At 36.8% G+C, this 9,941-nt stretch overlaps 1 pseudogene; it reads right to left on the bottom strand.

The window, feature by feature from the left end:
- Positions 1–252: 252 nt before the first annotated feature.
- LOC112026239 (glutamate receptor 3.2-like) lies at positions 253–3,679 on the bottom strand (annotated as a pseudogene).
- Positions 3,680–9,941: the final 6,262 nt, after the last annotated feature.

The raw sequence follows: 9,941 nt of genomic DNA, 5'->3' as shown, positions 1-9,941 counted from the left end.
CTAAATAAAGACCATATTCTCAAAAGCTAAACAAAAAGGTTAAAAAGTAAAATTTTAAAAATCAAATTCCATAAATTTTCTTTTATAGAAATATTTTTTTATAAAATTAGGACACACATTTTATACTAAAACTATACTTACTTGTAGACCTATGATTACAACTTAATTTTTTTTTTTCAATTGAAAAAAAGAAAAAAAGAGTCTTTAGGCTAGTGTTTTTTTTTTACTATTATTTTTTAGTATAATGTTTGCTTTTCAATTCACTTATGTGAACTGACTCTGCAAAATCAAGATGCAAGAATTCAGAATCCAGCTGAAGTTTTCACATAGGTTTCTATTCAAGGCCAAGTAATTTTGGAAAAAAAAAAAAAAACCAACTTGATTAACAGGTGTAGAAATGAAAGTAAATTAACTAACTACATGATGAGAGCTGCTCACAAATCCCCACCCGCTTTTGGTGAACTCTTGACCTCTAATTGAGAACTTGCAGTTGTCTGACAAGAAGAGCTCTATATATAGCCGTTCATCAACCACAGCAGCAACAGTTCCTCTCTCAAGTGCAACAGCATATTCTTCTGGTGAGCCAAGAGCAACAAGTCTAGATTTTGGGATGTTAAGTTCCTCAGTCAAATAGTTTTCAGCAAAAGATCCTACTTGGAATCCTATAGGTTTATTGCTAGTCACCAAGGTATCAATGCTTGTGATGTGGGAGGAAAGCTGTTGCACTGTGAGCATAGATGTCAGGCTTGCAATATAGCTCGAGTTGATTACAAGAACTACAAAAAGCTATATGAGAAGCACAATGCGACCAAGTGTGCTCATTGTATTTTCTCCCGAAAATTTGAAGAATTTTAGAGTTGACACCATTGGTTAAGGTACTGTTGTAATCCAGGAAAAATACAATGTAGACTGTCAAAATGGAAAGACTTACTATGTGCAAAAAACATAGTAGACAAGCTAAACCTGCAGATAAAGTAAATAAAGGCAGATGAGAAGTTACAGAAAGAACAGTGGGAAAGTTACAAGTCAAACAGAAAATTATACAAAAAATTTACTTGATTTTTAACTGGATGAATTGTAAGATCGAACTTAAAAAGGATCAATATTTAGCTACATTGTTGTTGAGTTGAATCACAATGTTATGTCTGATTATCTGATAAAAATATACATAAAAACATGAGAGTCAAATGTTAATATAAAACATGGTACTCCCATGTAGAAAGCTCCCACACTTCTAGGAGTTTGAGAGAGATAGTTCGTAAGCAGCTTTATCATCAATTTTGAAGGTTACATGTTAATACATGGCTAAAATGTTAAACATACCAGGTGCACACTGTGACACACACTAAAATCTATGGCTAATATGTTTAACACCCCAAGTACACTAAAATCACAATGGTATTGTATGCTTTGAGTGTCTCATAAAAACATCCATTAAAACATGAAATTCACATGTTAAAGGTGGTAACCAGTATACAAAGTTTCTTGCTTCTAGAAATCTGGGAAAGGTGGTCAGTAGACAGCTTTACTCCCAATTTTGAAAGTCACATGTTAATCTATGTAGTAGTATGTACACTAAAATATATAGCTTATATGCTCAACATACCAATTACTTACCATAAAATTGTGACTATTTGTTTCCTAAGAGGCCCCTGGAATTCATCATTTATTCTATGTTTAAGAATCCAAACAACGATGCCTACAGTAAGAAAAAAAGCTGCTATGACACCCCACATCAATGGGGTAAATGGTTGCAAGAATTCCCAAGCACTTGAATTTAACTTCCTGACAGGAGCTACAACAACTAGTCCTGACTCTATATATGGCTGAGTGAAATCCACAAGCTTTGTTCCGTTTGTGACAATTGCAATATCACCTACAGCAGCATCAAATCCTACAAAACAAAGTAACAGCATCAGTTGGAGCAATATTTTCAATTTTTTGTTTGTTGTTTCTTTTTATTTATTAAATTATACTTACATTTAATGAGACCATATTTACAAGCTCGTAGTAGCTTGGATTCTTATGACCATCTCCAAATGGAATGAACCTATATGGAACTGCATAAGGAAGCAAGTTTATGGCAGCAAGGAACACATCTATGCAATATCCTTGGACTTTATCAGTACCATTCACTCGTGAGACTAGCTCCTACTAACTGACTAGGTTTGGAACTCCAACTCGCAATTGCCTTCCATTTTCTGGAAAAACCCAGCCACGAGGCTTCTTTGTTGTTCCACCAGGCCAAACCACAGTGTCTAAAATCTGGCTTGAACTTGAACGGTTTGGTGGTTTGGTATAAATTGTCTCCGGGGTCACAACAGATAGGCCAGAATAATTAGACCAATAACCAATCTGCCTATAACCAGTTTCGTATACATTGAGGATATCATATGGAGGATGTAAAGGGGATCTGTCTGGATAAAATCGAATAGGTCCGGTCAAACCTGTCATATTGGTCTGCAATATGTTGTTAAGCAATTGATTCCCCCCATCAAAAATGCTCAATGCACCAAGATTCAGAGCTCCTCCCCTCATACGACTTAGGCGTGTATTGTTGGAAAATGAAATGTTACCTCCCTGATCAAGAAACAAATTTACTGCATGAGCAATCATCCAAACAGTATCATAGGCATATAGACCATAAGGGTTCAGCCCTATAGAGCCATTACTCAGTTTGTTCCACCTTGCCATAAAAGCCCTTTTTCTTTCTGAATCAGGTGTGTGTGGACGAAGAGTCAGAACTCCTATGGTAGAGTTTGCAGTTTTTGAAGATGGAGCAGAATCTAAGACAGTAGATAGCCAAGTGGTAGCAATCCAAACATAGCCACTTTCCATCATCCCAAGTTTCTGAGCCTCATCAAAACCAAAAGACCTGTCCTGCTAAAGGTATGTACAACAATTACTCGAGCTTCCATCATTTGAATCCTTACTAGTTGATCCTTAACCTCACTTGGCTTTGCAGTAGGGTCAGGAGGAAGTGCCGCCTTCTAAGAAATTTTGGAGTGTCTTTCTGCAAGTTGATCGGCTAAAGCAGTAATCCCATTTCGGCTTTGATCATCGTCACTAAAAACTGCAACAACCACTCCCCAACCAAAATAACTAATCATATCTGCAATTGCAGTCATCTGGAATTGATCATTGGGTGCTGTTTGAACAAAGTAAGGGAATTGCAGAGGAGACAGGGTGGGTCTAGTGCTGTAAATGACAACAATGGAACATGGAATTCATTTGCAAGATGTGAGAGTACATGGCCCATTACAGCGGTTTGTGGACCAATTATAGCTACTGTATCAGTCTCCAGGAACTTCAATGCTGTAATCAATGAAGAACTATGAATTATGAATATTATTATCCAACCAAAACTTCTAGTTAAGAGAAAGAACATGCAAGAAAGAATTCGCGAAAAAAGAAGAGAGAAAAGTTTACCCCCAATGATGCCAAGAAATTCATTGAAGTTGGAATCATGTATCAGTATAGACAATCTACTTCCACCAAGAATGCTTGGATCAGAATTTACATCATCCTCAGCAGCCTTCATGGCAATCCTTGCTACCTTCCCATTAATAGTGTTAAACGTGAAAACAGCTCCAACTTGCACAATATCAGGTCTTAAAGCCCCTTCTGAGAGTGCTCTGATACACACAACAAAAATTGACACACACACAACCAGATTCATGGTAATACTAAAAATGATGAACCTCACCCTTGACCCTCATACATGAAACAGAATAGGCATGCTGAATGAAAATGAACAAGGGAATTACTCAAACAAATTAACTACCAAAACATGCTGAATATAACCCACATCAGCATTATAAGCCATTTAAATTTAGATAGAAAGAATGTTAACTTAGCATCCTTGTCCAAGGCAAGTAAAGCATAAACAGGATGTCTTGAAGAAGAAAAAGTAGATAATCTAGTGGTCTGTTTGCACTACTTTAAACCCGAAAGAAACAGGTACACCAAGAAACAAAAAACACAAATCTATCTTACTAAAGCAGCAGGAAAAAAGTGGTGGCGAACTTAAACATATGACTTGCCCATCAATGCTTAGCGCAAGAAAAAGTGAAAATTCAGGCGGTTGCAAAAGTTCACAAGGAATAGGTACTGACCTCAAATTTGAAGAGAGAACATTAGAAAGGGATCATAGGCAGAGCAGTGCAGCAAACCAAATTACCACCCTTTCTAAAAAGAAGAGAAGATACATTAATGCAAAGAGCAGTGCCAGAAAGACTGGAAAGGAAAGAGAATTGAATATGAAAGTTAAAAAACAAAAAGAAAACACTCACAAGAGAAAAACTTGAGTGTCACAAGAAAGGGAGAGAACAGACACACTTAGCACAGAAATGGGCAGTTCCATTATTTAATTATGGTGAGAATACTTCAAGATAGAGAAAGAGAACAACTTGGCAAGTTGTGTTTCCACTTGGTGACTACTGAGTTTATATACTTCTTTTTTGTATCACTCACACTCTTAACAATGGCATCATGGCATGGTTGAATTCTATGGAAAATGGCAAACAATGTTAACAGAGCAAGGGCTAGAAATTAGGAAGAGCATGTTTCTTCCAATTTGATGGTGGTATTGGAAGGGACTGGAAAACGTAATTGGTATTGGTTTGATCACGGTACTGTTCCCTCTCTAATGTGAAAGGAAACGGTTGAAGATGCTGTCTCTTCTTTGACTGGCACTTCTTCTCCAAAATTGACAAAATGTCACTCTTCCCCCTTTTTTTCTTTTTCTTTTTTTAGATTCTTTTTAGGATCCGCTAATTTTGCTAAAATTATAAACTTTTTTACTGAAAATACTGTAAATAAAGGTAAAAGTTAGCTAAAATAGTACCAGAAACCCATAAATAGTATCAAAAAGTGTAACGAAGCTCATGAATAGTAACAAAAATAAACTGAATAATAAAATAAGTTAATAAAATTAACTATGCCAAACACACACTTATAAAGTTTAAAAAGAAATGGTGGTTGTGTTTGCCCATGTTAAAATTAAAGAATAAAATTCAAGGGAACAATTTTGTGATGTGAAGCAAGAGAGAGAGAAGACGAGAGTTACATGGTGTGGCATGATGGCCTATGTGCATGGGATAAAGTCCTAATGGTTACATCTTTGATATTAGCTTGGAGTATAATATATGAGCTATAGAGTCTAGGGTTAGCTCTAAATGAACTTCACACTGTTACATAATAAACAATTGGAAATTAATATCTTTAACAGTTCATATGGAATTTAATATCTAGCTGTAAAGTTCCATGCTGCATTTCTCAACCAATGGACGGGAACTGCTAAAGCAACCCCCTCTTTAAACGTGAGACAAAGCAAAAAATGTTGAAGAATGTTTTGTCCAATTTAAGATCTAATTATGCCAAACGCACGTTGGTTTCTTGGAGAAACAAGCATTGAGTTCAAAAATTGTGTGTAGAGCACCAATCGAAAAACTTCTAGCCATTTGATGGTCTATTGCAAATACTTAGCAAGATCTGAGCAAATTTGGCAACAAATGAGCAACCAAATATGTTGCCAGGTCAAGGTGGGGTATCATGTGAAATAGACCCCTGGTGCTAGTGGTGGTCCGCTGAAGTGTCAAAACTCTGAAACATGTCCCATTTTCCTAAATTAGTGAACTATGTTTCTTTGTCCTGCTTTCTTTCCCAAATATGTGGCATATATAACGAAAATGCCAGTAACGGTTGCTTGATCACCTGAACAGGAAGTTAAGAACTTACCATACCAGAGACCAACCAATGGATATGATCAAAGGTGATCCAACAATAACAAAATGAGATAGCAGAGCCTGGGCAAAGTAAGGGGACGTGATTGCATACCCACATTTGGAGTGTTAGGACATGTGGAGATTGTTAGAAACATATGTGATGTAAATTGACTAATATTTTGACAAAACACACTTTACTTGTAATTGGATAGATCTAGAATGGGTTTAGTACTTCAAGAAACAAGTGTTCAAGTTTAGTATTGAAGCCATACAAGTCTGATCAAGAAACAAGTGAAGAAGTGTTGTTTATTAAAACTTGACAGATGTCTCGATAGAATCATTCTTATCAATGATTAATGTTAAAGCTCGATAGAAGCTTGATAGAAGCTCGATAAAAGCTGAATCTGTCGAGAATTACGAAATTAGAATTTCTAGATCTAATTTCACGCATATCCATGAATATTTGTGTAGGGTTTCTTTTCTCACAACCCTAGACATATATAAAGATTATTTTAAGGGCTATCACAAGAATGCAAATTGATGCAAAGGTTGTTGCAATTGTTGTTACATGCATGACCGAAGACATTATGTCCTAGTTCATCATATTCTTTGTAGAAGCTACTACGTTTTTACGCCAAGGGTTTTGTAACCAAGGAGCTTCCTAATCTTCATTATTGGATGAATTGAAAAACTTTACAGCCAACATCTTCCTCAAGTTTGTGTATTAGTTATGTACTGAGATCCGTGCATCATTGGTTAGTCACATACTGGGATTCGTGCATTGAAATGAGATATTGCCGATATATTACAAGTCTAATTGGATATTGGGATAAGGGTTCAACTGTAGGTTGGTATTAGGTACTGAGATTTCTTTTACTTGTAACTGTTTGTTTTGATAATAGTGGATTCTCGAAAGTGGTAACCTTAAATTCACCTGGTGGAGTTTTGCCTTTGATAGGTCAAAAACGTATTAACCCCTTGTGATTAAGTTAATTAATTAATTAGCCAAGTTATTAATTAATCAATTTAACATGCAAACGCGTGGTAGCACAAACAAATCACCAATAAACTAATTATGCAGCAAAAAATAAATAACACGGTAATTTGTTTACGAATGGGGAAAACCTGACGGCAAAAACCCTACCGAGTGATTTTCAGGTCACCACTCCTGAAATTCCACTATTATTACAACAAGTGGTTACAAGTAAAAGAATCCCAAGTACCTTACCAACCTACAGTTGAACCCTTACCCCAATACCTAATTAGACTTGTTCTGTTGTGATAGTTTCCCATTTTGATGCAAAGCTCCCAAGTACGTGACTAACCAATTGCGCGGATCCAAGTACACGACTTCAATCATAAACTAAAGGAAATTTGTTGACTGCAAAGTTTTTCAATTCATTCACGATGAAGATCAAGAAGATGCTTGGTCACAAAACCCAAAGGTGCACATATGCAGCAACTTCTTCAGAAGAGATGAACTAGGTCAAAACTTTGTCTTAGGTCACAATTTGCTTAAACAAAGTTTTCTTAATGTTTGTGCAACTTGTGAACTCTTTGATAGCCCTTAAAACAATCCTTTTATATGTCTAGGGTTAGGAGAAAAGAAAACCCAAAAACACATCCATGGATCCCAATAAATCAGATCAGAAATTCTGATTTTATAAACCTCGACAGATAGAAGCTATCGAGCATCTGTTGAGATAGCTATCGAGCCACGGGAAAAACAACTTCCTTAAATCTCGACACATGCTAGTTGTCGAGCTTTAGTAACTTTGCACTTTCAGCTTGTTTTCTTGAACAGACTTGAAGGCTTCAACACTTGATCTTGAAACATGGTTTCTTGAAGTATTTCAACACATCCTAGATCTACCCAAATATAAGTAAAGTGCTTTTTGTCAAATGATTAGCTAATTACATAAAAGAATAACATATGTTCTTAACAAGTAAACCACATATGTCCTAATAATCTTCCTCTTTGGCAATCCGTGACAAAACCACAACAAACAAATGAGATATAAGAGAAGTCATAAATCACTCAACTCATATTCACTTGTTGAATACAATAAAATCTATCCTAACACAAACTCTTGAAAAACTATGCAAGAAGAGAGTTTATGGCAAGGAGACTTTGATAACCTGTATTTCTAAAACACTTTAAACAAAACTCATAAATGCATCTTTATGTGAAATAGAAATAATAGATTGCATACAAGTATAATAAGTGTGTGCATAAAAAGAGAAAAGAAACAACACATGTAAGATAGGTGAAAGAAACATACATCAATATATAAGGAATATAAGTACAATGTATGTAAAAATGATCATAAGACCCAAAGTACAAGAACAAAGTATCTATAATAGAAAGAAAAGAAAAGATACATCATATCCTCACTACATCCCTCAAGTATCAACACTCCCCTTAACAAAAAGTCATATACTAACTCTCCCCCTAAGATGACTACTCTCATATCCCAAAATTACTTCCCCTTTTTGTCACAAGTGACAAAGGGTAAAGTGTCAAGTAGACATCTCATCAATAGAGCTAGCATCTCCATCATCATCATTCGAAGCATCATCGTCATCACCATCATCATCATCATCATCCTCAGCATTAGAATCAGAAGCCACTGGAGAAGATGGTGAAAGAGTAGCCTCAGAAGCATAGCCATCCATAGCCGCCTGCCGTCATGCAATACGACCGACACGAATGTTCACCTGATACAACTCAATATAAAGTGTATCAAGGCGAGCATCCATGCACTACAGCTACGCCATGATGTCTCCAAGAAATACATCGCCCATGGAAGAGGAAAGAGCAAATGTAGATGGAACAGACCGAGAGGGTGCCGAATGAGATGGAGTAGAACCGGAGTGAGGAGCTGCTGACTCCTGTCATGACCTAAACTGAGCCTCACTACGTTTTACAGTAGCGGCATTTATGACACACATGACAGAAAAGTGATCAAAATAGGGAAAAGGAATAGAAAAATGGTGTAAAATCTGCATGATAGCTAAAGGGAAGATAAGTTTATCATAGGTAGCCGTATCCCTAAACATTTCTATGATGGAAAGAATGAAATGTGAAAGAAAATCTATAGTGAAGTGCTCTAACAAAGAAAGCAAAAATCAAGCATGAGGCTCTGTGATAGAGTTGTAGTGAGAGAGTGGGTGCAAAACAAAAGTCATCACCATGTCCATGAATTTAGGACCTTTAGCAAAAGGCCAACATGGTATAAACTAATGCTCACCCCAAACAGATGGGTGCTCACAGAAGGCAGACATCATCTCGTCTTTGGACACATTCCTTAGACGCTCAAAATTGGGATAGTCAAGATGCTCTACCCTCAGAACTTGAAGCACATCTGCAACAAGCTGCAATGTGACAGCAAAGCATGTACCTTGAACGCGAGTGTGAAAGAGAGGTACTGAAGAAGGCAGACATCATCTCGTCTTTGGACACATTCCTTAGACGGTCAAAACTGGGATAGTCAAGATGCTCTACCCTCAGAACTTGAAGCACATCTGCAACAAGCTGCAGTGTGACAGCAAAGCATGTACCTTGAACGCGAGTGTGAAAGAGAGGTATTGAAGAATCAATCTCATACATGTTGGAGTAAAACTCCTGAATAAGCACGAGAGGACATGTGACCAAGATGTCACACAGTAACTCCCATCCCCAACTGTGAATGACATCGAAAAGGTCGGTGTCGGCGAAGTCCACCAAAATGACTCGGCGTTCCGAATGAACACCTTGTCGAGAAAAGTTCTTCGAGTAAGCCTTTCGGGCATCCTCATCATGGAACCGAATGTTAGAAGGAGTAGGATCTGGAGAAGATGATGCCCCGGAACGAAGAGGGTTCTAAGACGGAGCAAACTTATGTTTAGGTGTCATAAACATGACTAACATAAATAAAGAGAGAGAGGGAGAGAAGGAGACAATCAAAAAAGTCCCAAAACATTTCAAATATATCAAGATATATTGAAAGAGAGTACGTATGCATGAAATCATGGGCTCAGCCCAATCCAATCCTATCAGCACACAAATATATTGCACACATCTAAATGCATGGAAATACTGTTATAATACAAATGTGATGCAGTGTATGGGATTTTAAACACATTTAAATGAAAACCCAACCCAAAATTATAAGAAAAACTCATCAATTTTGAAAAACCCCAAAATTTTTCAAAAACCCCAAAACTTAGGTTTCA

Source organism: Quercus suber, unplaced genomic scaffold (genome assembly GCF_002906115.3).
Source record: "Quercus suber isolate HL8 unplaced genomic scaffold, Cork oak 2.0 scaffold_817, whole genome shotgun sequence".
NCBI classification, from domain to species: domain Eukaryota; kingdom Viridiplantae; phylum Streptophyta; class Magnoliopsida; order Fagales; family Fagaceae; genus Quercus; species Quercus suber.
The sequence above is the reverse complement of the archived record's forward strand: the minus strand, read 5'-3'. Positions and strand labels throughout refer to the sequence as shown.